A 26,722-nucleotide genomic window follows, 5' to 3' on the forward strand; every position below is an offset into this window, starting at 1 on the left:
TCCATTGATGTGAAAGGGAGTGTTAAAGCCCTCTACTATATTGTACTGCTTTCAACTTCTTTAAGTCTGTTAATATACACTTCATGTATCTTGGTGCTCCTTTGTTGGGTGCATATACATTTACAAATGTTATATCTTCTTGTTGGATTGACCCCTTTATCATTATGTAATTCCCTTCTTTGTCTTTGCTTTAAAGTGTATTTTATCTGATAAGAATATAGCTACTCCATCTTTCTTTTCATTTCCATTGCATGGAATATCTTTTTCCAGTCCTTAACTTTCAGTTTGTGTGTTTCCTTTCTGTAGTGAGCCTCTTGTAGGCAGCATATAGATAGGTCTTTTTTTAAAAAAAAAAAATTCATTCCACCATTCTATGTCTTTTGATTGTCAAATTTAGCCCATTTTCGTTTAAAGTAATTACTGACAGGTATGTACTTATTGCCAGTCTGTTAATAATTTTCTGGCAGTTTCTGTTCTTCTTCTCTTTTCCTCTTTCCTGAGTTTTAGTGGTTTTCTTTAGTGTTATGTTTATATTTCTTATTTTCTTTTGTGTATTTACTATAAGTTTTTTCCTTGTGGCTACCGTGAGGTTCACATTATAATATTCTATGTAAATAGTAGCCTGTTTTAAGTTGGTAGCAACTTAAATTTGAACACATTCCAAAGTTTTATCTTTTTTTTTAACCCCCCCATGTTTTATCTTTAGATGATACATTTCACATCTTTTTATTTTATGCATATCTTAGCTAATTATTGTAATTTTAATTTTACTACTTTTGTCTCTTAACCTTCATGCTTGTTTTATAAGTGATTGATACACTACCTTTATTATATAGTTATCTTTTCCTGTGAATTTTTTACTTTTGTATGTTTTCTTATTGTTAATTAGTGCCATTTCTTTTCAGCTCTAAAGACGTGCCTTTAATATTTCTTGTAAGAATAGTTTAGTGGTGATGAATTCCTTTAGCTCTTGCTTACCTGGGAAACTCTTGATCTCTTCTTTAATTCTGAATGATAACCTTCCTGGGTAGAGAATTCTTGGTTGGAAGTTTTTTCCTTTCAGCACTTTGAATGTGTCATGCTACTCCCTTCTGGTCTGTAAAATTTCTTCTGAAAAATCTGCTGATAGCCTTATGTGGTTTCCCTTGTATATAACAAGTTGTTTTTCTCTTACTGCTTTTAGGATTCTCTCTTTTTCCTTAACTTTTACTATTTTAACTATAATATGTCTTGCTGTGTGTCCTTTTGGGTTCACCTTATATGGAACTCTCTGGGCTTCCTGGCCCTGGATGCCTGTTTTCTTCCCCAGAATAGGAAAGTTTTCAGCCACTATTTGGCCAAGTACTTTTTCTGGCCTTTTCTCTCTCTCTTCTCCTTCTGGGACTCCTATAATGTGAATGTTATTCTGCTTGATGTTGCCCTGAATGTCTCATAAGATATCTTCATTTTTTAAAATTCTTTTTTCACTTTGCTTCTCTGTCCAAGATAGTTCATTATTTTGTCTTTCAGCTCACTTACTCATCCTTCTACCTCATCCAGTCTGCTGTTGAATCCCTCTAGTGTATTTTTCAGTTGAGCTGTAACTTCTGTTTCGTACTTTCTTACATTTTCTATCTCTTTGTTGAAGTTCCCCGGAATTCTATGAACATGTTTATGACAATTACTTTGAACTCTTTATCAGGTGGATTTTTTATTTCCATTTTGTTTAGCTCTTTTTCTGAGGTTTTGTCTTATTCTCTTGATTGGAACATATTTTCTGTTTCCTTATTTTACCTAATTCTCTGTGTTTATTTCTATGTATTGAGTAAATCAGCCACCTCTCCCAGTCTTAAAGGAGTGGCCTTATTTAGAAGATGTCCTGTGGGGCACAGAAGTTCAATTATGCCTGGCTATTAGAGCCAGGCACTCAAGAGGTGTCCCCTATGTGGGCTGGATTCATCCTTCCTTTGTGGTGGCTGCAGCTACTACTGCAGTTCACTTGTAGACAGGGCTGGCCCCTGGACTGGCTATGGGACCTGGACACAGCTGCCGTGGTGCGATGGTGGGTGGGGCCATTTCCTAAATCAACTGCAGGTCCTGGCTATGGCTGCTGTGTGGCATTGGTGGATGGGGCTGGCTCCCAGCTAAGCTTCGAGACCTGCCTGTGACTACTGTAGTGTACTTGTGGCTGGCCTATTGCTCCAGGCTGTGATACTTGGTCAAGGATTAGGAGTGGGTGGGGCTCTCAGTAGGGGCCCTCTAATAGGTTAGAGGGAGAATTCCAAAATGACACCCGCCAGCACCAGTATTATGGTAGCCTGAGATCTCAAAAATGTCTTCTGCCAGTGTATCAGTTCCTGGGGAGCATCCCACTTGGTTTCTGCCTCTCTGCCAGATGCTTCAAGATTAATAAATGGGTCCCCTTCACCCATGGTCCATGCACTTTTCAATCTGGTGTTTTTGCACTGGCTTTCAGGTCAAGTGAATCTGCATGAGCCCTTTAGGAAGGAGTTTTTCATTTCCTGCAGTTCTATAGCTTTACTGGATGTATTCCTCATTGGTTTTCAAAGCCAAGTGTTTTGGGGGCTCATCTTTCCTGTGCAGGATCGAGGAGTTGAGATGCCTGATGTGGAGCTCAAATTCGTCACTCATTAGGGAAAAGATCCCTACCTTTTGTGATCCTTCCTGTTTGTGGATTGCTATGGCTGGAGTGTGGTTTCTCCCTTGCTGAGACTGTCTCTGCCTCTTCTACCTGTCTGGATGTTGTCCTTTTACCCTTTGCTGTGGAGGCTCTGTTCCTCCAGCTTTCAGGACACTTTCTGAGGGAATTATTCCATATGTAGCTGTAGACTTATTGTGTCTGTGGGAGGAGGGAAGATGGAACTTCCTACACCACCATCTTGAACTCTCTCTGTCTCTATCATTTTTAAAACTATTAAACTTAATTTGTTTAATTTATTTTAATAAATAGCATGTGGTAAGAATGTTAATTAGTTTTTTCAGAGTATTCAATTTCTATAATACATTTGTTTCCTTACTCTTTATGTATTACGTTTTTATATACACCTGTGTCAGCTTCTGGGCTTTAAAGCTATTTAACTGATTTTCTATCTATTTTGAATCAGTACTACTTATTTCACTTTAATTGTTAGTGAACAATTTTCCACCAATAGTGATCTTTCTCAGTAACTGCTTAGTTATTCTTGTCTCTTCCTTTTCCCAGACATTTTCTAGAATTATTTGGATAAGTTCTTAAGAAGTACAATTTTGGTTAAAATTTTATAAAATCCACAAGATCATTTGGAAAAAAAAGTGACATCTCTGAAATGCTTAGTTTATCTGTCAAGGAGAGAAATCTAAGTAAATGAGTAAGATTTTCCAAAACCTGAAACCTTTGACACAATGTTTCCTCCTTCTTCAAATTCCCTATTAAGCACTTATTTCTAAACTTCATTTATAAACAGTCCTCAAAATGGAAATGATTAGCCGGCAGAGTTCACTAGTATACAATTGAGGAAATGAGAAATCTGTGCTGCTTCAGTCCCATGAGCCAGTTCTCATTATCTCTATAGACTTGTGTTAGTAAACATTTACCAAAATCATTTTTCCTTAGTCAGAGATGGTAACATTTTCTCTTTAGCCAGCTTCTCTTTATATGCTGGAGTAAGAAGATTTCATCTTGGATGTTTAGTCTTTTATATATAGTTTAAAAGAGGATTAAATCTTAAAACCTTAACTCATAAACAAATATCAGACATAAGTTACACACTAAAACAACATAAAATACAAGTGAAGAGAAATTAGTGTGGTTTCAAAACCCAGGATCTAAGTAAGAAAATGAGTGAATGACTGTAGAGAAACTAAAACATGTAATCAACTTTCAGCCCAGCGACAAAGGGCGAACTTTTTCTTTTAATATGTCTCTATTCTTTGCAACTCCCCAGGGGAAGCACACTGCTTTGATTAACTACTTTGATAAAGAGGAGGACCTCCAATATCTTCCACTTGGCTCTTCCTCCTGTGATTGCGGTCATTTCATGGGACAGGGATCCAGTGTGGTGGGGAATTGCCAGAGATATTCATGTGAGATCAGAGACTAAGGAAATAACCATAGAAATGGATTTAGATTCCACTGAACCTTCTATGATGTGAATTCAGATTGGAACTCAGCTTCAGACCATCTGTTCCCATAACACCCACAGTGGTATTTGTAGGTAGCCACGAATAAGTGTGGGTTTGAAGCCCAGATCCGATAGTACTCCTTCCCACTCCTCAATTTGGATATATCCTTCCTGAGTGAATAGTCACATAGACTGTAAGTTGCTTTGGGGAAAGGAGATGCATAGTAGACACATGGTGCGTTATAATAGGATCCTTACCTGTTTCCTCTTACTTGACCTTATTCTGTCTTCTCTTCATTCAAGGGTTCTAGGTCTTGAAGATTACTCAGGTCTGCAAATGGATGAGAGGATGTGACCCTATAGCACAATGGCTCATGTTAAGTCTCTGTTTACCAAACCTGATATGTTTGGGGTTATACAAATCAAGACTTTGGTGGATCACTTGTTTAAATTATTTCTGGGAACCTATGATTAATTAAGCTTATCTGAGATATTCCTTTAGCAGTTTCTCTAACAGGGACTACTGAGCCCACATTATTCCCTATTTTAATGACCATGCTTACTTTGCCATATGAGCTTAGCCAATCTGGGCGCCAACTTCTCTCATAGTCAGCACTCTTTTGGTTTCAACGGACAGAAACACAGTTTGAAAAAACACAAGCAAAAAAGTGAATTGTTGTACTTCATGTACTAATGAAACTGAGAAAGGCTGAAGGCAATTGCAGCTGTGTCTTGATGTTTCTAGGAACCAGTCAAGCAATTCTGATTGTCTCCAACTGTCAAATTCATTCTCCCCTATGGCAGATACATGGTGAGGAATGCGGTCGCTGATGCCCTTAGATTCACATCTTAACATCTTGGGGATGTGACAGTATTACCTGCCTCATCACAACTTGGAAAAATCCTAGGAAAGGACTCTGAATTGTCCAGCTTGAAACATTGAGGCCAGGAGGAGTTGAGAACCAAGCTGCCTGGGTTTGAACCCTAAAACATTTATTCACTTACTAGTTGTATCACATGGGGGAAATACTTAATCTCTGTATATCAAAGTACACTTATCTTTAGAGGAGTAGTTATCTCATAGAGTTATTTTGAAGATTGAATGAGTTGATTTGTGTAAAGCACCTAGAGCAGTGCCCAGTGCACATAATTGTTCAAGCATGAGTTGCGTGCCCACCCATTGGCTAGGGAGAAGGTCTGTTGCCAGAGTACCTGTGTAGAACAGATGAGGCTGCTGAGGCAGTCTCTGCAGGGAGAACCTGTCTTCCTACGTCGATTTGTGAAGAAGTGTCTGCACAACTGCATAACAATCAGAACCGAGCCTTAGCTTCAACCTGGGCGAAGAGAAGGCAGAAGAGATGTAGCCACAGCTCTTCAACAAAAGGAAAAAGAGTCCATGAACCTTATACAGTCTTAAAAGCAGGAAGTGACAGAAGGAAATGGCTAGTCCTGTCACTGAGGACCAGGCTCTGCCACAGTGTGTTTCAAACAAGGGAACAGTATGAGAGTGAAAGCTCAGCATATAGATACAGCAAGCTGGAGGAGAAGTTCCTGGTGTGTCCAGCAAAGATAGGCCCTCCTATAACATAAAAAATATAACAAAGAAAATGAGGAAAAGAGGGTTGGAAGCAAGGGCTGGAGGTATGACTGCAGGTGTACACAGTAACCTCCTGTAATGGTAAACATGACCAGTGCCTGTCCAGGAGTCTAACCAATCAGAGTAGCAACTCTTCCACCATTGGAGAGGATGTAGTAAGGGGCGGAGATGGTGGTGGTGGTAAAGTCTGAGGACTTTTTGTTGCGCAAATATTTAAGATGCACGTATGTTCAATCCATCTTGTCTCTGATAGCATCCATGAATCTCTCTTCAACATTTGGAATTTATGTATAGCAGCAGTCCCCAACCTTTTTGGTGCCAGGAACTAATTCCGTGGAAGACGATTTTTCCAACGATGTGTGTGGGAGGATGGTTTTGGGATGATTCAAGCACATTACATTTATTGTGTACTTTATTTCTATTATTATTACATTGTAATATATAATGAAATAATTATACAACTCACCATAATGCAGAATCAGTGGGAGCCCTGAGCTTGTTTTCACTTGCCGCTCACTGATGGGGTTTTGATATGAGTCTGCAAGCAATTGGTTTATTATGGTCTCTGTGCAGTCAAACCTCTCTGCTAATGGTAATCTGTATTTGCAGCTGTTCCCCAGCCCTAGCATCACAGCCTCAGCTCCACCTCAGATCATCAGGCATTAGATTCTCACAAGGAGTGCGCAACCTGGATCCCTCGCATGCACAGTTCACAGTAGGGTTCGTGCTCCTATGAGAATCTAATGCTTCCACTGATCTGACAGGAGGCGGAGCTCAGGCAGATATAAATATAAAGTTTTAAATATATATATCATGTATCTTATTAAATATAATAAGAAACTCAATGGCACAGACGTTCTAAATCAGTTTCCTTTTTCTTGGTGCATGACTAAACTACATTTCCCAGCACCTTCTTGGTGGGTGGACCCATGTGACTCACTCCAGCCAATGGGATGTGGACAGGTCTAGTGTGATCCTCCATGTTCTCTCCCTCGGCTTGGTAGCTGGCTGAATACAAAAGATCCAGCAGAGGAATCTGAGGCCCTAAGGAAAGTGTACCACTGGATAGAATTTTCCCCCCTCCCCCCAGTGCCTAAGTGGAACAGAGCCCTGCCCACTCCCCTTCCCACCACACCACACGCATACTATGCCATGTGTGATGTGAATGAGCAGTAAAGCTGTGTTAAGCCCCTGCATTTGGGAGTTGTTCGTCATAGTGATTGCATAACCTCTGTAATTAACTTTCCAAACCAACTTTTTAAAAGTTTTCATCGAGAATAAAGAGTAAAGTTTACTGGATGACTTTTCAGCTACATTGAAGTTCTTATTTGATTCTTGTGGTATTTTCAGTTAACATTGTATTGGCTAGTGTTTTCCTTTGGTATTTTAACCTTGCTTCCACCATGTGGTTGTATTAGATAATGCCTAAAATAAGTTATTTTCTGTTGCTAACATTTTAGCTGGGAGTATTTGTTATTTGTTTGTTTGTAATTCCTGTCCCTGAGAAGTAGTATGGCATATTAGGAAATGCATGGGTTTGGAGCCAGAAAGATCTCACACTGAATCCTATTTCAGCCAGTGACCCCATTGAGTTTGCCATTTAGCTGATCTAAATCTCAATTTTTTCATCTGGATAATAATGCCCGCCTTAGAAGATTTTTGTAAGTTTTAAACAAAACATTGTATATAAAATACCTGATATATAGAGCATTAATAAGTTGGAGTTATTATTCTTAATTTGACTATGATTAATCCTCTTCCTCCCTCCTTCTCTTTCTCTGTCTCTCCGTCTCTCCTCACTTACGCCCTTTTTAAACTTGGAAATGTGTGTGTATAGAGAAGATAGGCACTATATTTATCTCTAGTATTTCCTCACATCAACCAATTAGTGTTCTACTCCCTCTGATGAGTAGCACTGTTTACCCTTAGAACAGGCGTTGAAAATCTGAAATCCATTTCTTGCTCATTGTAGCCCATTGACTTTATAAACTGCCTGAAATTGTGTGTGAATTTATAAACCTCCTGAAGTTGAATGTGCAGTATTTTCTGGAAATATATTTCCTTGGGAGAAGGATACATAGCTTCAATCAGATTCTCAAAGGTATCTCCAAGCCAAAAATATTAAAAATTTCTACCCTAGATTCAACAACCCATCACTTCTCTAACCCACCATTCCTTCAGCTCTGATCTTCATAATACAGGTTCTTTGCCACAGAAACATAATCAATCAGAGTTTTTGGTAGCATCTGTATGTCAATCACCTGTTCCATTTGACGTTCTGTCTTTCCTTGATGTCTTGAAACTCTCTTTTTCCTTTACTTTCATCCTCCATCTACTTCTTTGACCGTTCTTCTATCTCTATATCTGGTCTTGTTTTCTCTGGATAGCCTCTGAAAGCAGCTAACGTTAAAATCTTTTTACTCCAACTATCTTTTCCCTTGACCATCTCTCTCTATGGCAAATTCATCTACTTTTACAGCTCCTAATCTCACCTCTTTGAAGATGACTTCTAAACTTGCCCTGCAGAAATAGTCTCTCTTCCCAGCTCTTATCCCCCCTACCAGTTTCCTGTTAAGCACTTTCATGTGGCTTTTCTGTTGATACTTTACCTGAACAAGTCCCAGACCAGACTCTTCAATAATCCCCAACCCCATTCTTTCTTCCGACTTCCTTGACTCTATTAACAGCATCACTTTCCCCCCTGACATTTATCTTCTTCCTCCATTATGTCAGTCAATTGCCAATTCAGTAAATTCGAACTCCACAGTGTCTCTTGAATTCATTCCCTCTTTACCAGGAGGAGACACATTTCTTCTCATCTTTTCCATTCGAGTAGCAGCCACTCTATTTCTGACACGCATTTTTGTCTCACTTGGACCATTATATGAGTTCCTGTGCTGGCATCACCCCCACCTAGACTTTCCTTCATCAATCTATCCCTTGCCAAAGAAACTCTCCTAAAGCATAACTATTTTTTTCATTTTCCTGCTCAAAACCTATCAATGGCAGTTTATTACCTTTTTAAATTACATGAAAACTCATCACCTTGTCAGTCACATTAGACTGTGTTATATAGCTACTACATACCTTTTCAGCTTAGGCTCTACACTGAGGCAGGCTTGGGTTCAAATTCTGGCATTGACATTCCCTAAATAAATATGTGGAAGAGACCTTGTGCTATATTTATGAGCTTTAGCCTCAAGATGCCTTAAGGACTCCACTCTTTGTGCTTGAAAACCAAAGACTCTCTGGAGAAGGAACTCAACGTAGCCTTCTGCAGCAGGCATGTGGAGGAGAACCACAGCTCCGCAGCTTGCCCGCCAACTGATTGCCAACCACTAGACATGCAATTGAGGCCATCTTGGACCATCAAGCTCCAGCTCATCCACCAGCTGACTATAAGCTGCAGGAGTGAGTCCAGGCGAGACTAGCCAAAGAACCCCGCCCCCCCTCCACCCAGTTGAGCCCAGTCCAAAATGCCAACCCACAGAATTGTGAGCTAATTGAAACCACTGTGTTTTGGGGTGGTGTGTTAAGCAGAAAAGTTAACTGATATCTCGTAGGGTTGCTAGGAGAGTTGAATGAGACTCTACACATGAAATGGTGTCTCACAATGAAAGACAGTTATTGCTCTATTATTGGCCCATTCCACATAGTCTATGGGCCAGTTTAACTTGACTATCCACTGTTACCTAAACTCACCCTATTTCTTATCTCTGTACTTTACTTATGAATTTTAAGCACTGGGCACCGTACAGGCATACTTCACAGATATTGTGGATTTGGTTCTAGACCACTGCGATAAAGCGAATATCACAATAAAGTGAGTCACATGAATTTTTTGGTTTCCCAGTGCATGTGATAGTTATGTTTTCACTATACTGTAGTCTATTAGTTGTGCGATATCATTACGTCTAAAAAAACAATGTACATACCTAAATTTTAAAATACTTTGCTGCTAAAATTTAAAAAAAGGGACTTCCCTGGTGGTCCAGGAGTTAAGACTCCACACTCCCAATGCAGGGGGCCGGGTTCCATCCCTGGTAGGGAACTAGATCCCATATGCGGCAGCTAAAGATCTCGCATGCCGCAACTAAAAAAAAAAAAGACCCTGCACGTGGCAACGAAGAGCTCATGTGCCACAAATAAGACCTGTTGCAGTCAAATCAATCTTTTAACAAATAATAAAACAAAAAAGAAGCAGACTCACAGATATACAGAACAAACTAGTTGTTGCCAGTGAGGTTAGGGAAGGGGGAGGGCCAATATAGGGATGGGGGAAAAAGGGTCATTATGGGATTATGTGAAATCATGGGTGTGAAACTTTTGAAAATTGCAAAGCACTATAGAATTTAAAGAATCTTTTATTCAATAAAAATATCAATTAAAAATAATAAAAATACCTTATTGCTAAAAATGCTAAACATCATTCGAGCCTTCAGCAAGTCATAGTATTAACATCAAAGATCACTAATCACAGATCACCATAACAAAGATAATAATAATGAATAAGTTTAAAATATTGCAAGAATTACCAAAACGTGACACAGAAACATGAAGTGAGCAAATGCTGTTGGAAAAAAATGGTGCCAAGAGACTTGTTTGACTCAGGGTTGCCACAAATCTTCAGCTTGTAAAGAACACAATTATCTGCGAAGCGCAATAGAGACATGGCTGTATTCTCTCTCTCTAATGTATTTCATCCTACTCATGATTCAAGCCTCATCTCAAATGCCTCCTTCTTCATGAAAACTTTTTGAAATTTATAACTAGATAAGAGAAGCAGAAAGAATGGGACTTTGAAGCCAAACACAGCTAGATTTAAATTCTATGCTACCACTTAATCAGGTATGCAATCTTGGTTCCTTTTTTTCTAAACATTTTTTTTTTACCCTAACTTCCAACCTTATAAAATAAGTTTTTGTGGGGCTTCCCTGGTGGTGCAGTGGTTGAGAGTCTGCCTGCCAATGCAGGGGACACGGGTTCAAGCCGTGGTCTGGGAGGATCCCACATGCCGCAGAGCGACTGGGCCCATGAGCCACAACTACTGAGCCTGCGCGTCTGGAGCATGTGCTCCGCAACAAGAGAGGCTGCGACGGTGAGAGGCCCGCGCACCGCGATGAAGAGTGGCCCCCGCTCGCCACAACTAGAGAAAGCCCACGCACAGAAACGAAGACCCAACACAGCCATAAATAAATAAATAAATAAATAATAATTTAAAAAAAAAAAAGTTGTTGTGAGGGTTAAATGACAATATAAAGCATCCAGCATTTTCAGTCTAACCTGTAATACCCATTCCATAAATGTTAGCTCCTTTCTCCCCTTCCTTCTCCAAACCCCTACAGCTCTGTCTGACATGCCTCCTAGTACATAGCATGTTTTGCTTTTGGTTATAATTATGAGTACTTATTTTATACTCTACTTAGGTTAAAAGTGTTTTATTTATCTTGGAGTATCTTAGATGGTAATTTGCACGTGGTAAACAATAAATATTTATTGCACTGAAAATTTTTAATTGCCGAATTACACCAGCAGTATGAGTGGAGGAAGAGCTCATTTTCACTGGGTGGTGAGGGTTGAATTTGTAGAGGACTTGGATTCAAACAAGTTTTTTAAAACGGAAAGGATTTAGAGAGATGGAGAAGCGGGAAAGGGAATTCCAGGAAGCCGTGAGTAAAAACACAGAGTTGGAACATGCATGACTATTCAGGAGACAGTGGCTGTAGCAGAAGACTGATGGCAAGATAGAAATATTTTTCGTTCCATTATAAAAAGTGAGGTAGAGGGCTTGAGAGTCTGCCCTGTGATATTGACCCTAGGATGGCTGTGTAGTTGGGATGGGGTGACCTAAAGACAGTGGATTGCTGACAATTCAACTAGGGCTATAATATCCAAAGATGAATACCATCTACATGCTCTAGCTGTTCTTTAAGATTTATCTTCTTCCTAATTATTTTTCTTTTAACTTTCTCAAACTGATAGTACAACTGATGGAAATGGGTCTTTAAGTCAGTCTGCCTGTCTACATTTCAAGAGGAAAAGTAAACTCCCCCTTCAAGTTAAACTCTTACCCTACCCAGATAAGTCCTGGCCTGAAGCAAGAACAGGTAATGCACACTGAAGCTAACAGATATGTAAATTCCTTCTAGGAGCCTGGTTTAGGTTAAATGAAGCCAGGAGGGAAGCAGGGAAGGAAGGAGGGATTAGTGAACACAGCTTGCATGAGGCAGGTTGTAGGAGGAGGGATTTAAGAACCAAGGACAGACTGTCAGGGCTAGAGGAGCTACCCCTGAAGGGAGTGGTGTAGGCAGGAGAACAGGAAGGAGCCACAGCCTGGAGAGGCCTAAATGTGAACCACTTGCTAGCACATGAGGGCAGGTACATGTACACATGTAAGGCAGCAGATATCTACAATGCACGGAAAGGTCAGGGCACAGACCATGTACAAAAATGCTGAGAACGGGGTCTGATACATCATATTTGGGCCAGAAAAGTTAGTTTTAGCCCCTTCTGACTTAGTTGCTATTTTTTCTAAAATTTTCTTTCCCCCAAAAGTTAGAATTTGCCACCTCAATCCAGTTCTCCATTTGACCTGATTTGAGCATTCTGATAACCCCAGGGCTAGGATAAATCAGAAGATAGTTGGCTAAACTGTTGGTGAATGCAAGACTACTACTCAGAGCATTTTATATTATTTCTGTTATTATAAGTCAGTTTTGCCATTGGAAACAATTTTTTTTTCAGATTTCTGAAAAGCTTGGTGTGCATAATAGTTCTCTCAGTAGCAGACTGTGTAGAAAACACTCGTTTGATGCTGCCTCTCTAGTCCCAAGGCACTCCTAGGAAATACAGAAATCTATTTTTAATACAACATTTGTTGACAACTGTGCGTATCCATCAGAAATAAATGAATTCAGGAAGAAACTTGTGAAGGCAGGAGGCTGAGAGTACAGGGAAACAACACAGGCAGACATCATGCTTATGAGAACATTTGCTTCCTCCTTGGCTGGATGTGACTGGAATACTTCTTTAGTGGATACTAGAATAATGACAGTTTCTAAGAAAACATTGTGTTCTGGAGTATAAGGACAGGGAGAAAATAAATGCAATTAAGACATTCACCAAAATCACCCTAAAAATCTCGCAAATAAAAATTAATGATAAAAAACAAAGGCTGGGTTCTGAAAACCAGACACTGGAATCACTGAAGTAGCTGGAGGAGAAGAGGCTCTTTATGGAATACTAAGTAGTCCTGCTTCCTATAGTATATCATTAGCCACATCTCTAGGGCTGAGGGAATGCATCTCCAGATTTGTCTGCTGCTTTCTGCACCTCAGCCAGAACTGTGGCTGTTTAGTGGCTTGGTCAGCTGGCCTGCCCTGCCCAAAGCAGTTGTCCTGCTCTGATCTGCACCTCCAAACCTTGCTTGGTATTCAAGACTGAACTTCAGTGTCACTTCTCTGACGGTGTCAGCTGGAGTGATCTCTGCCATTTGGTAATCCCTTTGGCACAGGATGTAGGTCGGAATTACTGGGAGTCACCTTAGGAGCTGTGCACCACAGGTGACGCTCACAAGCATAATGATTAGGAAGTGAAAACAGCCACAGAGACCATAGACAGTGTGATTCCCTTTATGTGAAATTCAAAGGCAGGCAAAACTAAGTTATGTGATAGAAGTCAGAATTTCTACTAATAGGGAGGAGTAGAAACTGGGAAAGAACATGAGGGAGTCTTCTGGGGTGTTGGGAATGTTTTAGATCTTGACTTGAATGGTGGGTGCATGAGTGTTAGTGTTTGTAAAAATTCATTGAGTTGTACACTTAAGATTTGGGTACTTTGTATGGATGTTCCTCAAAAAATTAAAGATAGAACTACCATATCCAGCAATTTCACTTCTGGGAATATATCCAAAGGAAACAAAAAGATTATGTCAAAGAGGTATCTCACCCCCATGTTCATAACAACATTATTTACAATAGCTAAGACATGGAAACAACCTAAGCATCCATCGACAGATGAATAAAGAAGTTGTGGTATGTGTACACAGTGGAATATTATTCAGCCATGATAAAGGAGGAAACCTGCCACTTGTGACAACATGGTAGACCTTGAGGGCCTTATGCTAAGTGAAAAAAATCAGACAGAGAAAGACAAATACAGCATGATCTCACTTATATGTGGAAACCAAAACCAAACCAAACCAAACTGCATAGAAAAAGAGATCAAATTTACAGTTGCCAGAGGCAAATTGGATGAAGGTGGTCAAAAGGTACAAACTTCCAGTTATAAGATAAATAAGTACTAGGGATGTAATGTACAACATGAAGATTATAGTTAGCACTGCTGTATGACTTATATGAAAGTTACTTGGAGAGTAAATCCTAAGGGCTCTTATCACAAGGAAAAAAAATATTTTTTCTCTTTTTTCTTTTTGTGTCCAAATGAAATGATGGAGATGATGGATGATAGATGTTAAATAAACTGATTGGGGTAATCATTTCACAGTATATGTAAGTCAAATCAGTATGCTGTATACCTTAAACCTATACAGTGATGTATGTCAATTATATCTCAATAAAACAGGGGAAAAAAGATTTGGGCACTTCATGTATACTACTCAACAAATTCTTAAAATTTTTTAAGCAAACTTCTTATTGACAGACTAACAAAGTCTTTAGGAGCATGACTTTGAAGCCAGACAAATTTAGGTTTGAATAATTCTACCACTTACCAGTGAACAGAACTTGTAGCCATTACTTTATATCTCTAAGTCTTGGTTTCCTTATGTGTGACAAGAGATAACAGTAATGTTCACACAGGGTAACCGTAAGGATTAAATGAGTCAGTTGAGCAAAATTCTTGGTATATTGTTGGGCAAAGGGTGAAGTATACTAGAAATGGTATCTAGTATTAGCAGTGCTATTGCTACTACTAAATAATAGTATTTGTTTTATTTATAATTATTAATGAAGAATTAATTATGTTAGTGAACTTTTCTGTTGTATACGACAGAAGAAGAATTTGAGAAAGAATATCTTAGATTATATATGGATGGCAAATGCATAGAATAAGTTTCCCTTGTGCAGTGTAGATGGTAAGCACTACCGTTTGATCATAACATTCTTTTCTGCTGAGTTGACTGACTTCAAATCCTTCCCAAATGCACTCCAGGCAGCTGATACCGATCAACTGGAAGTGGTAATGGAGATGAACCTCTCAGCCAATGCTGACGATAATCACCTAAAAGGCAAGAACAAGGCAATATGCAATTGAATGCTTGATAAATCTTGTCTGATGATGTGTACTCCATACAGTCCTTGTTAAAGAAGAAAGTATCAAGGAACCAGGATTTACTGGTTATTAAAAGGCACTAGGTTTTCGTTAAAAGTAAGCTGTTAGGTAGATATTAACACCAGAGTCACAGGCAACCAGAGTCTGCGATATAGGACAAAGAGCTGCTGTTGTTGAGGAAAGCTAGAGCTACTTACCATGAAAAAGGAGCAAATAGGGGCAGAACCTGGAAGCCAATGGGGAAAACAGAACTACAGGTCTAGAGCAGGTTGAAGTGAAGACAAGACCCTATGTGGAGGTCAATTTAAGGTTAGAGTCAAACATGTGGTTAAGCCACAATGAGGGCATATAAAAGAAGTAGAGTCAAGGTAGTTATTAGAACAAAAACTAGAAAGATAGGTGGGGACCAGAAAAACATGCATTTGGGAAGTCTGGCTGAGGTGGACATATTAGGTTTGCGATGCCTCTTGAACACACAAGCAGAAAAGCCAGGTGGACTTGAATATTCAAGACTAAAGAGGCTGGAACTGGAGAAATGAATTTAGGACTTAGCAAAGTACCAGAAGGTGTAACGCTGACTAAGATCCCCTAGAACGTGAATATAGAGAAGCCAGGGACTGAAACGTGGGTCCCTTCAGCATTTCTTTTCAGAGAAAAAAGGATAGGAGAAGACCCTAAATTTAAAAAATATAAGTAATAAATGACCGAAAACAAAGTGAAGAAAGTGAAGAAAATGTTTTCAGAAAGTGTTTTTAGTGGTGTTGAGAGGTCAGTAAGATAATGACTCAATGTTCACCCCTGGATTTTGCAAGATGGAGGTCACTGACGACCTTGACAAGAGCCAATATCAATGGAGTAGTAGCTACAAAGGCTTGATTAGAATGGGTTATAGAGAGATCTGGGGTCGTTAAGAGATGAAATGTTAGAAAAATTCTGTGAACTGTAAAGTGGCATACATATGAGAATTTTGTTACAACTTATCATTGTGGTAAAAAGTACTTAACCTTAATTCTTAAGACTTGTTGGTATAGATAAGTGAATGGGTGGTAAACAAAGATAATCAGGTGATGACAGGCAGACAGTGACAGAGGCAAATCTTAAGAACACACTAAGGCAGCAAAGACAATTTGTTTTTCCCCCTCTGGTCCAAGTCTCTGTGCCTTATTAGGAAGTAGCTAAGAGTGGTTGACAAGTGCAGTAAACACAAGTAAGGCAGATCTTTGAAATGGAACTGACGCATCAGTAAATGCAGAATTTGTACATATGTAGGTTCAAGTATAAACTTAATCAATAATCACTATCTTCAGACATTAAATTTTGGTTAATTATAAAGCCATGGAAACTTCCATTAGCTGTGGATAGGGAATTTGATAATCCATGTAGCAATTAAGTGGGCAAAGGGAATTATGGATTCCTATTTCCCAAAATATTATTTCATGCCTACTACACGTAAGGTTCTCTGAGCCAATCCCTACTAGTAAATATAGACCAGTCAAATATTTCATAGCATAAAATTCAGAATATGGGAGAAACTTGTAACTTTAAAAAATTTTTTCTGATGAATTTAAAGTTCCTCGATAGGCTCCATCCCATTGGTAAAAGGAAAAATATACTTAAATGCATTCAGCAACAATATCTCTTTCAGTTCAATTTGTCTATTTAGTTTAAACTTGCTCTCTTTAGGGTAACAACTCCCCTTTCAGGGGGCCTTCCTTTCCCTCTTCTCCCGAGGTTAGTCTTATTGGAGGATAACTTTCCTATTCTCCTAGCGATAGAAGGGCGCCTGCCCCCCATCCTGTCTTCTGGGTCCGGTCAGCCTCTGATGCAGTGTGGCTGCACTGCTCTCATCCCTAGCTGGCACCCACTGCTATAGTTTTTAGCCAAAGAAACATCTGGTCTATTCAGTGATGGCTCCAGCTGCTGATAGCCTCATATGTTCATGTCTCCAGTCCTGATGGCATCTTGCTGCCAACTCTATCAGGTGGCCCATTTTCTAGTGCCCTTTGGGGACTTTCTTCCCCAACTTGTGGGTTTTAGGAATTCTACAGAGGCAGAAACTTGAGCCCTCTGATTCCTAGTGGCAGGTCCCTACCACAACCTCTTGGGGAACTGATGGACATGGCTCATGCCCCTGTGTCCTCCACAGCCTTCTCTAGGGAGACAGCAAACCTAGGAATCCTCTCCTTGCCAACCTGGGCTCCTTGAGAAAGCAGGGGAGATCTGTCTTCTACATTGCTATGCCTCTCTGCCATCTCTGAGTCACAGCGTGGTGACACTGTGATCACTGCAGGGCCACCTGTATCAAACATATCTGCTTGTTTCCAAGTTTCTCCTTCCCCCTCACCCACAGGGGTTTCAGGCCAGAGAAGACAGCCTGGTATACATCTTCCCTCCCTGCCTTAGCCTTCTCTCCTTTCCTCTGAGACCCTACTTCTTGGTGTCAAAAGGACTATCTTTTCTTTTTCTTCCTCTACATCATTTTCTCTTCCTCCCCAAGGCAACTTATATGTTCCCTTTTCTGAGGGCAGAATGGCAAAAGAAAACTGGAAAACCAAGAAGGGAAACCCATTGGGAGATGTTTTTTTAGAAAACAGTGTAATTGTTCCAAAGAACCGAGCATATGAGAGGTTGCTTGTCCTCAGGCACTCTATACCCTAATTGGAGAGGTAAGACAATACGTAAAACGTGAAGCAATGCAAAAGCTACCCCGGTGTTGCAGATGTTATAATCCATCCAGAGGTGGGTTCAGCTGGTAGAGCTGAGGTGGAGGGCAACCTAGGAAGCCCCTCCCTCCCTAAATACTGACGTAATAGATGACACAGAGAACATTGGGTGGGGATTCAGTAGGTTAGCAAAAGGCCTTTAGAGAACTCTGGGCAGCAACTTTTAATTCCTTTTTTCTCCCAGAGTCATACTGCCCTGAGCAAAAGGAATTTTGGACAGACTATCATTTTGCAAACTGATAAATGTGAACTAATTCCAGCCTAGTGGAAAATATCCTTTGTTATTCACATTTTACTTTCAGCTGAAACATAACAAGGACGGGGCACATTCTTTAATAGTTTTCCAGAAAGGAACTTGAGCCTGCAAGAAGCATTTAGTCTTTCCCCTATGAAGGAATGTCCTTGTACAAAGCTATGTGTCTATGGCTTATGTTTCAATAATTTTCCCCTGGGTATTTGTTACTGTGGTGAATATAGTCACAGATCCCAGCATTTAGATTTTCTTACTTTAATAATGCATTAATTCTTCTGTTCATCTTTATTCTTTTATTCAGTAAGTTAGATCAATATAATGTCAAAAAGGAAAATAGAGAACCAAAGCAGATATGTATGTCTGTATTTATATATATAATATAAATATAATTTTGTATGTATACATATCTGTGTTTATTTATATGCAAATGCATAGTATATGTAATGTCTATATAAAATATAGGTATGTAGTTAGAAGTGTGTATGTATATATGTATGAAGTGCATGTAAAAATAAATATATATACATAAACATTATGTATACATACGTATAAATACACAGATACATATACATACATACAGATATACATACTGTTGGGTAAATATAAAAGTACTGAGGCTTGTATTGGTGTGTGAGCTACGTACCCACATTTGATGCAAATGAAATGGTTTATGCCTTTGAACCTTTGCATATCTTGGTTCCTTCAGTTTGAAATGTTCCTCCAATCCCCTTTGCCTCCCAACTCCTACTTATTCTTCAAGAACCAGCTCAAGATCCACACTTTCACTATGCTGTTATTGTACTGGATTTCACCAAAGAATGCCTTCTCTGTGTGCTTTCATTATTTTATATACCAATCTCTCCTCCCAGACAATGAGCTCTTTAAGTGCAGGAGCTGAGTCATGTTCATGTTTGCTCAGCGCCAGACCCTAGCCCTTGGGCACATACTAAGCACTCAGTAAACATTTTATGAATGAGTAAATGCAGCTCTGGAAGAATAATTAAGACTTTGATGTAAAGGGACAGAAAGCACCCTCCTCACCCAGGGTGGGAAGGGACTGGAAACTTTTTGTAAGGCAGAGGTTAAAGGACATTGGCTGCTTTGGGGATGTACTTAGAGGATGGAGACCACCTACTTGGGTTACATGAAATGATGTCATACCAACAGTTTTTGTGTCTAGACCTTTGCAAAATAACAATAAATGATTGTTATTTACTGTTAATGATAAAAATGTTAATGATAAAAAATGATTACTTTTTGAAAGTCAGAAAAATCCAAAAGGAGGTCAAGCTCTCTGAAAGTTAGGCTGTTGTTAGTAGCTTTGGAGTTGGACACCCCTACACTTACCACGTGACCAGGGCTGGTCATGTAATGTTTCTGGGCCTCAGTTTCATCATTTGTAAGGGGAGGGGGACAGCAAAGAATAGTGCCTATCTTATAGGATGAGGAGGAAACGAGAAATTTTACCTGAAGTGTTTTCTATGATATTTTAGTGTGAGTCAGGGGCTGGTCAGGAAAACTGCAACTACTTTAAGTATTTAGAACAGAGGAAATGTAATATGGGGACTTGGTTAAATGGGGGATCAAAGAACTCAAAGCCAGAGAGGGAAGGTGAGGAGATCCAGAGATCAGCCGTAGCAGGAAGCTGTGACCATTCCTGTGCTAAAGAGATCAAGGGAGAGGCTAGTGTTACCAGATAGCAAGAGCTGAGGTCACCCAACAGAAGATGAAACCATGTCCAGCGGGGATTGGAGCCATGGAGGAGACACAGCTGCTGTTGGTGAAGCCACCGTCCAAGGCAGAAAGCCGAGCAGAAATACCTTGGCTTCCTTTTTCTCTGCCTTCCTGTCTCCTACGACTACCCCCCACTGTCAGAACACAGGGCTCAGCCCCTTTGTAATATAGGGTTGGCCAAAAAGGTGGTTCAGGTTTTCCATAAGCTGTTACGGAAAAACCCAAACGAAATTTTTGGCCAGCCCAATAAAAAGCAAAGCAGGAAAATAGAAATGGATCTGAAAGGAAACACACAATTCATTAGCACAATTAGTTAGTATTCGTTTGGTCCATGAGGGACAGAAAATTCAATATAACAGCAGCTTAAATTAGATAGAAACTTGTATCTCTCTCATGTAAAAGCCCAGGTAGGTAATTTACAGTTATTATGATGTATTATATTATCAGAGACCCAGGTAGCTTCCATCTTGATACTTCTTTGTGTGTGGCCTTGATCTCATGGTCCAAAGTGAAGGTATTTGTTTCAGGCATCGAGACGGTAGCGTGGACAAAGGAAAGAAGATTACATATGATGTTTCTGGTAGAACAATACTTTTTGAATTGTGGGTCATGACTCGCTAGTGGGTCCTAAAATCAATATAATGGATAACTTTTAAAAATGAAATAGAATAGAATAGACAATATCAGAGTGTTTACCACACAGTAAAGGTAAATATTTCTACTTAAAGCTTTTGTTTCAGAAATATATATGGGCCTATAATATATGCAACATAATATAAAATGCATTTTGTATATAGGATGCTATCAAAAGAGTTCAAAGCAATTGTTATAAAGTCCCTGGAAATGCTCCACTTCTGTGTCATCCCACTGGCCTGACCTTAGTCACATGGCTACAGAGAATTTCAAGAAGGGCTGGGGAATGTATTATTTTTATAGGCAGCCATTTGCCTGGCTAAACTAAGGATTTTACTACTATAAAACAAAGAATAGTCAAGGGCAACTAGGAGTCCCTACCCCATACAGAATCATCGTTATTATTTTTTACGGTTGAATGTTATTATTGACTGAAAGAGCTGTCTCACTCCGAGGGTGATTCTTGGTAGTTTAACAGTGATGACCAATTTGGTGACAGAACCCACACAGTCTGGCAGTCTTGATGTCTCTCTCATCAAGTTTTTGGAAGGATTGAATAAGGATGAAAGTCAATTGTTTAGTAGAGCACACGGTGCCTACAAAGAGCACAGGGATGTTGGGTGTAGACATCAGCATTGGAGCCCAGAGGCAGAGTATGTGGGAAGGCACCAGTGTGGTGGGACACTGTTTCCAGCCAACGTTGATTCTGAAGCAGTTGCTAAATTCATGGTAAATAACCTTTGGTTCATAGCAGCAGATGAGCTGGGGCCAGGAATGGGATATCAGTCAGCAAGGAGGAACAGTAGAGAACATCAGAACTATCTGGAACGATCTTGGAACTTGACCTTGGGCTAGTCACTGACCAGCAGCGGATTGTTACCTACGAAAAGGGGCTCCAATTTTTGTACTTGGAATCCTCTACAAAGGGCTTCAAGACCTGCTTAGGGAAGCCCTTCATCCAGATCTTGTATTTCTGCAACTGTCCAAGTTTGTCCTCCTTACTCAGAGCCGCTTTCTGGCAGACAGCTATCATTCGTTCGTGTCAGAAGAAAAATGAGGGGTGAACCAAAAGCAACTCCCAGGGTTCAAGTAGAATCTGAGTGATAACCACAGTGCCTGGCACATAGTAGGCCTAGATTATTTGTTGGATGACTGAATGAGTGAATGACCAAAATAGAGAAGATGTGAGCTAATTAGCTTGTTGACTATGATATCAACCTAATTTTTTCTCCTGTTGCTGATGTAGCATGGAAAAAGACAAGGTCATATAAACGAGAAATCATGTTTAGGTTGAATACATTTTCAAAAGGAAAATACAATTGTCACACTCTTTCATTAAAAATACCTAACTTTTTCTTTCACCTTCTGCATATTATGGTTACTCTTTTAACACGAATTAAACACCCACCATGTGCTAAGTGGTAAACGGAACATGTGAGCAATCGTGTTTCTGCTCTCATGGTGACGGGCAGAGAAACTTGGCAGAAAACTCAGTGAGAGGATGAAAGGGAATTTGATGTTATAACATTAATCTTCTTGGCATAGTACTTTCAGGGAAAGTTGGAAACCTCTTTATGTATGGGGAAAAAAAGATAAGTCTTCATCTACTGGCAGAAGGACAAAGTAAATGATTTTCCCATGTTCCTTCTTCATCTCCAAAGAATATCATGTGCTCAAAGCAGAGGCCACTCTAGACAGGCCTAGTGTCCCACATGGCCAGTTTAATGCCTTTGCATTACTGCCTGGTCCTGGTAAGCATTTGAATGTGATATTTCTACAAATACCAAATAGTCTCCAGATCAGTAAGAAGGCTAAGTTGGAAGTAATAGATTCAAGGGTTCATTAATTGAATGAATGTTTATTAAGTCTCCACTATGTGTCATTTGCTGCTGAGAAGTAAGATATTTACAGGCCAAAAACAAGTTGCTTTTCTCCTAAAGGAAGTGACTGCCCTCTGAGTAAAACAGTCAAGAGGTAACGGTTGCTATGCAGAGCGATAAAGGTGATGCCTGGAACAGGTGAGAGAACATGGAGAAGAGACTTCTACTTCTACGTGGGGGAGAGGGCAGAGTGGTCAGGAAAGGTTTCCTAGAGGGAAGTGATTCTACCTGGATCTCCAAAAATAAGAATGCCTTAGCCAGGTGGAAAGGTGAGGGAAGACACTCCAAGCAGATGAAATCCAAAGAGCAAAGACAGGGAAGGAACGAGGTAGAGCAATGAAGGATCGTAGTCAGAGATTCAGGGGACTGATTTTGGCTGGTGATGTAGGCGTGTGCTGGGGGGGAGGGGAGTGGGGGGAATGGAGAGATGTGTTTGGGTCCAGATTATGCCAGTCCTTGTGTGCTAAGAATTTCCATTTCATCCTGAGGCTTATGTGGATCCTTGATAAATAAATGTTGGGGAAATGAAATTATTTAACCAGATTTTTAAAAAATGGGACTTCAAGGATGACTCTCTAATTTCAATCTTGACGCCCTCAGGTTGTACTTGTGTGATGCCCTCCCCTGAGGTCAGGCAGGAAGCAAGTCTGCCCAGTCTGTGCTGTGAGTTCAGGGCAAGGACACCCAACATTAAGATGCCTAGTGCCAGAGAGTGAATAATCCAAGTGTGTCCGAGGTGACATACTGAAGTAGTGGGTCCAATGGGGCTCATCAAAGCCAGGGACGCTGGAGGTGAAAATCTGGGTTTACGTGTGAACTTAATGGGCCAGGGAAATCTGGAGTGATGAATGGCAGGTGAAATAAGAGGTCTTCTAATTTGTTTTAGAGGCTTTGTTGCAGGTTTTTAGTATAACACTAGAAAGTTTTGCTTGGGCGTTTAACAGTTGGTGGGGGTAGGAGGTACAAATAGGAAATACAAATAAGCATGTTCCTTTCCTTTTCCTTTTCTTGACCCCTGGAGCTGTAGGGTGAGATCACAATGCTCAGCACACATATCCACTGCAGTAGGAATTCTAGAATTCTCTAACATCATGGAGTCATCAGAACAAAAAGAGCACTGATCTGAAAGTGTCTGCCTTTTGTAAAATTCCTCACTTCCAATTACGTGTGTTTGCAGTTACTAGGTCAGTATCTGTCCTTGTCTAAGCCTATGCAGTATGCCTGCACAGCAGTGCTCCCTAGCATATGGCAAAGTCCCTGGTGTAAGTAAGCGACGAAGGTTTTAAAATCCGAATCCTGTTTGCCCCACTAAGTTCCTCATGTTCAACTTGAACTCAGTTTAAGTCAGCTGGATGACACTGATAAAATATAAACTCTATGCCATTTATGTTTCTGATGCATCAAGATGTTTTGTGGTTAGGTTCCTATGTTTTGGCTTTCATTCAGACATGTGTTCATGACCCCACTTTTCTGAGCGTTACTTTTCTCCATTGGAAAATAGACTTGACAATAATACCTGCTTGTTATTATAAAGCAGGCGAGCACTGTAATTAAGAGTGGATTTAAATAATGACACCATCACATGTTACTTGTGAAAACTTGGGCAAAGAACTCAATCCTACTAAGCCTCAGTTTCCTGATCTGTAAATGGAGATGACTATACCTACTAAATAGGGTCTTTGCAAGGATAAAATAAAATAATCCATTTAAAACACTTAGCATACTGTCTGGAACCTAGTGAGAGCTAAATAAATGTTAGCTATTATTATGATTGTGACTCATAGAATTCTAGGGATTAAAGGAGATAATTCGATATAAAACCCATAGCATCATGCCTAGAACCTAGTAAGCACTCAGAAAGTGTTGGCTATCAATATTTTTTCCATATATAGTCATCTTTTCACTGTGCAAACCACTGTTTGTGTACTTCATTTGCTTTGTCCATCTCTCCTCTTGCAGCCTTGATCTGTGGTTTAAATCTCTCATTGCTATTTCACTTTGTATATTTCTAGTCTTGCCTCCCTAGCCAAAGTATAAACTCAAAGCAAGCAGCACAGTTTCCTGCACATAGCAAATGCTCACCCTATAGTTGGTTTGATTTGGTTTATTGATAATTCTAGAACTCTTAAATAGTTTTTAGAAAAATTTTAAACCTTTGGTAAGATGGAAAGAACTATACTGCTTATTATGTCCAATCAAGCCCATGGAAAGAAAGTGTCATCTGATTTCAGTACAACTAGCTGAAAGTTAATTCTAACTCTTTGCTTTCTAAGACTCCATAAGTTATGTTTGCTTTCTAAGACTCCCTAGCTATGTTTAAGTTATTACTATTATGTTTATTAAAAGTCATGAGGAATCTTGCTAAAGCTCTGAGTATTTTCAATTTTTGTCTTGTTTTGGGGTTTTTTTTCTTTTTGCGGTACACGGGCCTCTCACTGTTGTGGCCTCTCCCATTGCAGAGAACAGGCTTCGGACGCGCAGGCTCAGTGGCCATGGCTCACGGGCCCAGCCGCTCTGCGGCATGTGGGATCTTCCCGGACCGGGGCACGAACCTGTGTCCCCTGCATCGGCAGGCGGACTTTCAACCACTGCGCCACCAGGGAAGACCCTTGTTTTGGTTTTTTAAACTGAAATCCTATGTCCTACTTTTTCCTTAGAAATTTCAACATCCTAATTGGAAATATTTAGATATTTTGGGTTGCTATTTAGTTCAGTCAACCGGTCTGAGTCAAGAGCCCCTCTCTTAAATCCATACCCCAAAGAACTATATATAGTGTGATCTTTCTAAAATATCACTCTCCTGCTTAAAACCCTCTGTGACTCCCCATCTATCATGGAAGAAACTCCAAGTCCCTTTGCTAAGGACCAAGGCCTCTGTTTTCACCAACAGCCTCATCCACTGCCCCTTCCCACTTAATGCTGTGGAAACCCCAAACTTACAGCTCCTTTCTTCACATTGTTTTGTTTTGGTCTTTGCACATTTTAATGCTTTTCACTACCAGGGCTGTTTTTTTTATGCCTGAGTGACACCTGCCTGTCCTTGGTGACCCTCCTCAGGTGACATCTTCTCTAGGGAACTTTCTCTGACCTAGCTTAGATTAACTTTTCCTCCCATTGTACATTCTCTAGAGCATTCCATATTATATCCATTCATTCAACAACTATTTCTCGAATACTTACTATGTGCCAGGTACTATTTCAGACACTGAGGATATGTTGACAAAACATATCAAAATCATCGCCTCCATCGAATTTACAATAAACAAAATAAGTAAGTAAATATATATGTTGCTAGATGGTATAAGTCAACAGAGAGAGAAGATATAGGGAATTTCCAGAGAGGGGGTTATAGGGGTTACAGTCTTAAATGGAATGGTGAGGGAAGGCCTCCCCTCATATTTGAGTCCAGACTAGAGAAAGGCAATGTGGGGAGATAATTCTCCATGGGTTTCTTGCACTTTTACCTGTCTCGTGAGCAAGGTATTGTCTGCCCTATTGTTCTACACTATATTTTCAAGGATGTTTGTTTAGTGAACAACCTTGACAGGTAGAGACAGTGTCTTTCTTCAGAGCCTAGGGAAAACTTGCTTTCTGCCCAGTATATTAAAGATATCTCTCTCTGGAGCAAAGGGCAGTTTTTTTTTGCATTTTATTATAAATAAGATTTGGGTTATCTAAGCTTGGCGTTCCTCTTCTTCCATGGTACTTGATGTGTGCAGGTGTTAATGACTCTCTTCATGTTGCCAGTGAGAATTAGGGCTTGGAGAACTGGCACAAATGCTGACACTCAGGCTACTACTATTGATGTGAGTAATGGAGGCATAAAGTCCTTTGTCTCTAACAAAGGAGACAGAGGCTCGAGTCTTCTGCCATCAGCCGTGAGGCTGTGGTAGGCTGACTTGTTGGTTTGCAAGTAGGGTAAAGACTCAGACTTCACAGTTCTTGGCAGTGAAATGCAGATATCTGGAAGAAGAGCATTCAAGACACAGGGAATGGCGAGTGCAAAGGCCCTGAGGCATTTGTTGTGTGTGTTATTACCTGTCTTAAAATTCTCTGACTTTCCCAGTAACAGGAAAGTTCTTAAGGACAACCAATCTTATTCATCTGCGTATCCCTAGGACCCAGTAAAATTATTGGTTCATGGCAAATGCTCAATAGATGTTTGTTGAAATTAACAGGAAAAAAAATTGTTGCCTTAGAAATAAGGATGTTTCTCAGGCAGAGATCTATGGGTGTCAATAATTATTATTTCCTTTCTTTTTCCTTTCTTTTTGCATTCAGACAGGCACACAATAGAGCAGCAAAAGAAATGAGTTTGGAGTCATACAAACCTGGATTTCCAGCCCAGGTTTGCTGCTTACTAGCCTATAACTTTGGGCAAGTTGTTTAACTTTTCCAAGCCTCAGTTTCCCTGTGTATGAAATCATAATAATAATCTTGTCTTCTCTGCTTTGATGCTTAAATGATAGAACATAGGAAAACACACTGAGTTCAAGAAATGATAAGTTGTG

This window comes from Phocoena phocoena, chromosome 1, assembly GCF_963924675.1.
Source record: "Phocoena phocoena chromosome 1, mPhoPho1.1, whole genome shotgun sequence".
Taxonomy (NCBI): domain Eukaryota; kingdom Metazoa; phylum Chordata; class Mammalia; order Artiodactyla; family Phocoenidae; genus Phocoena; species Phocoena phocoena.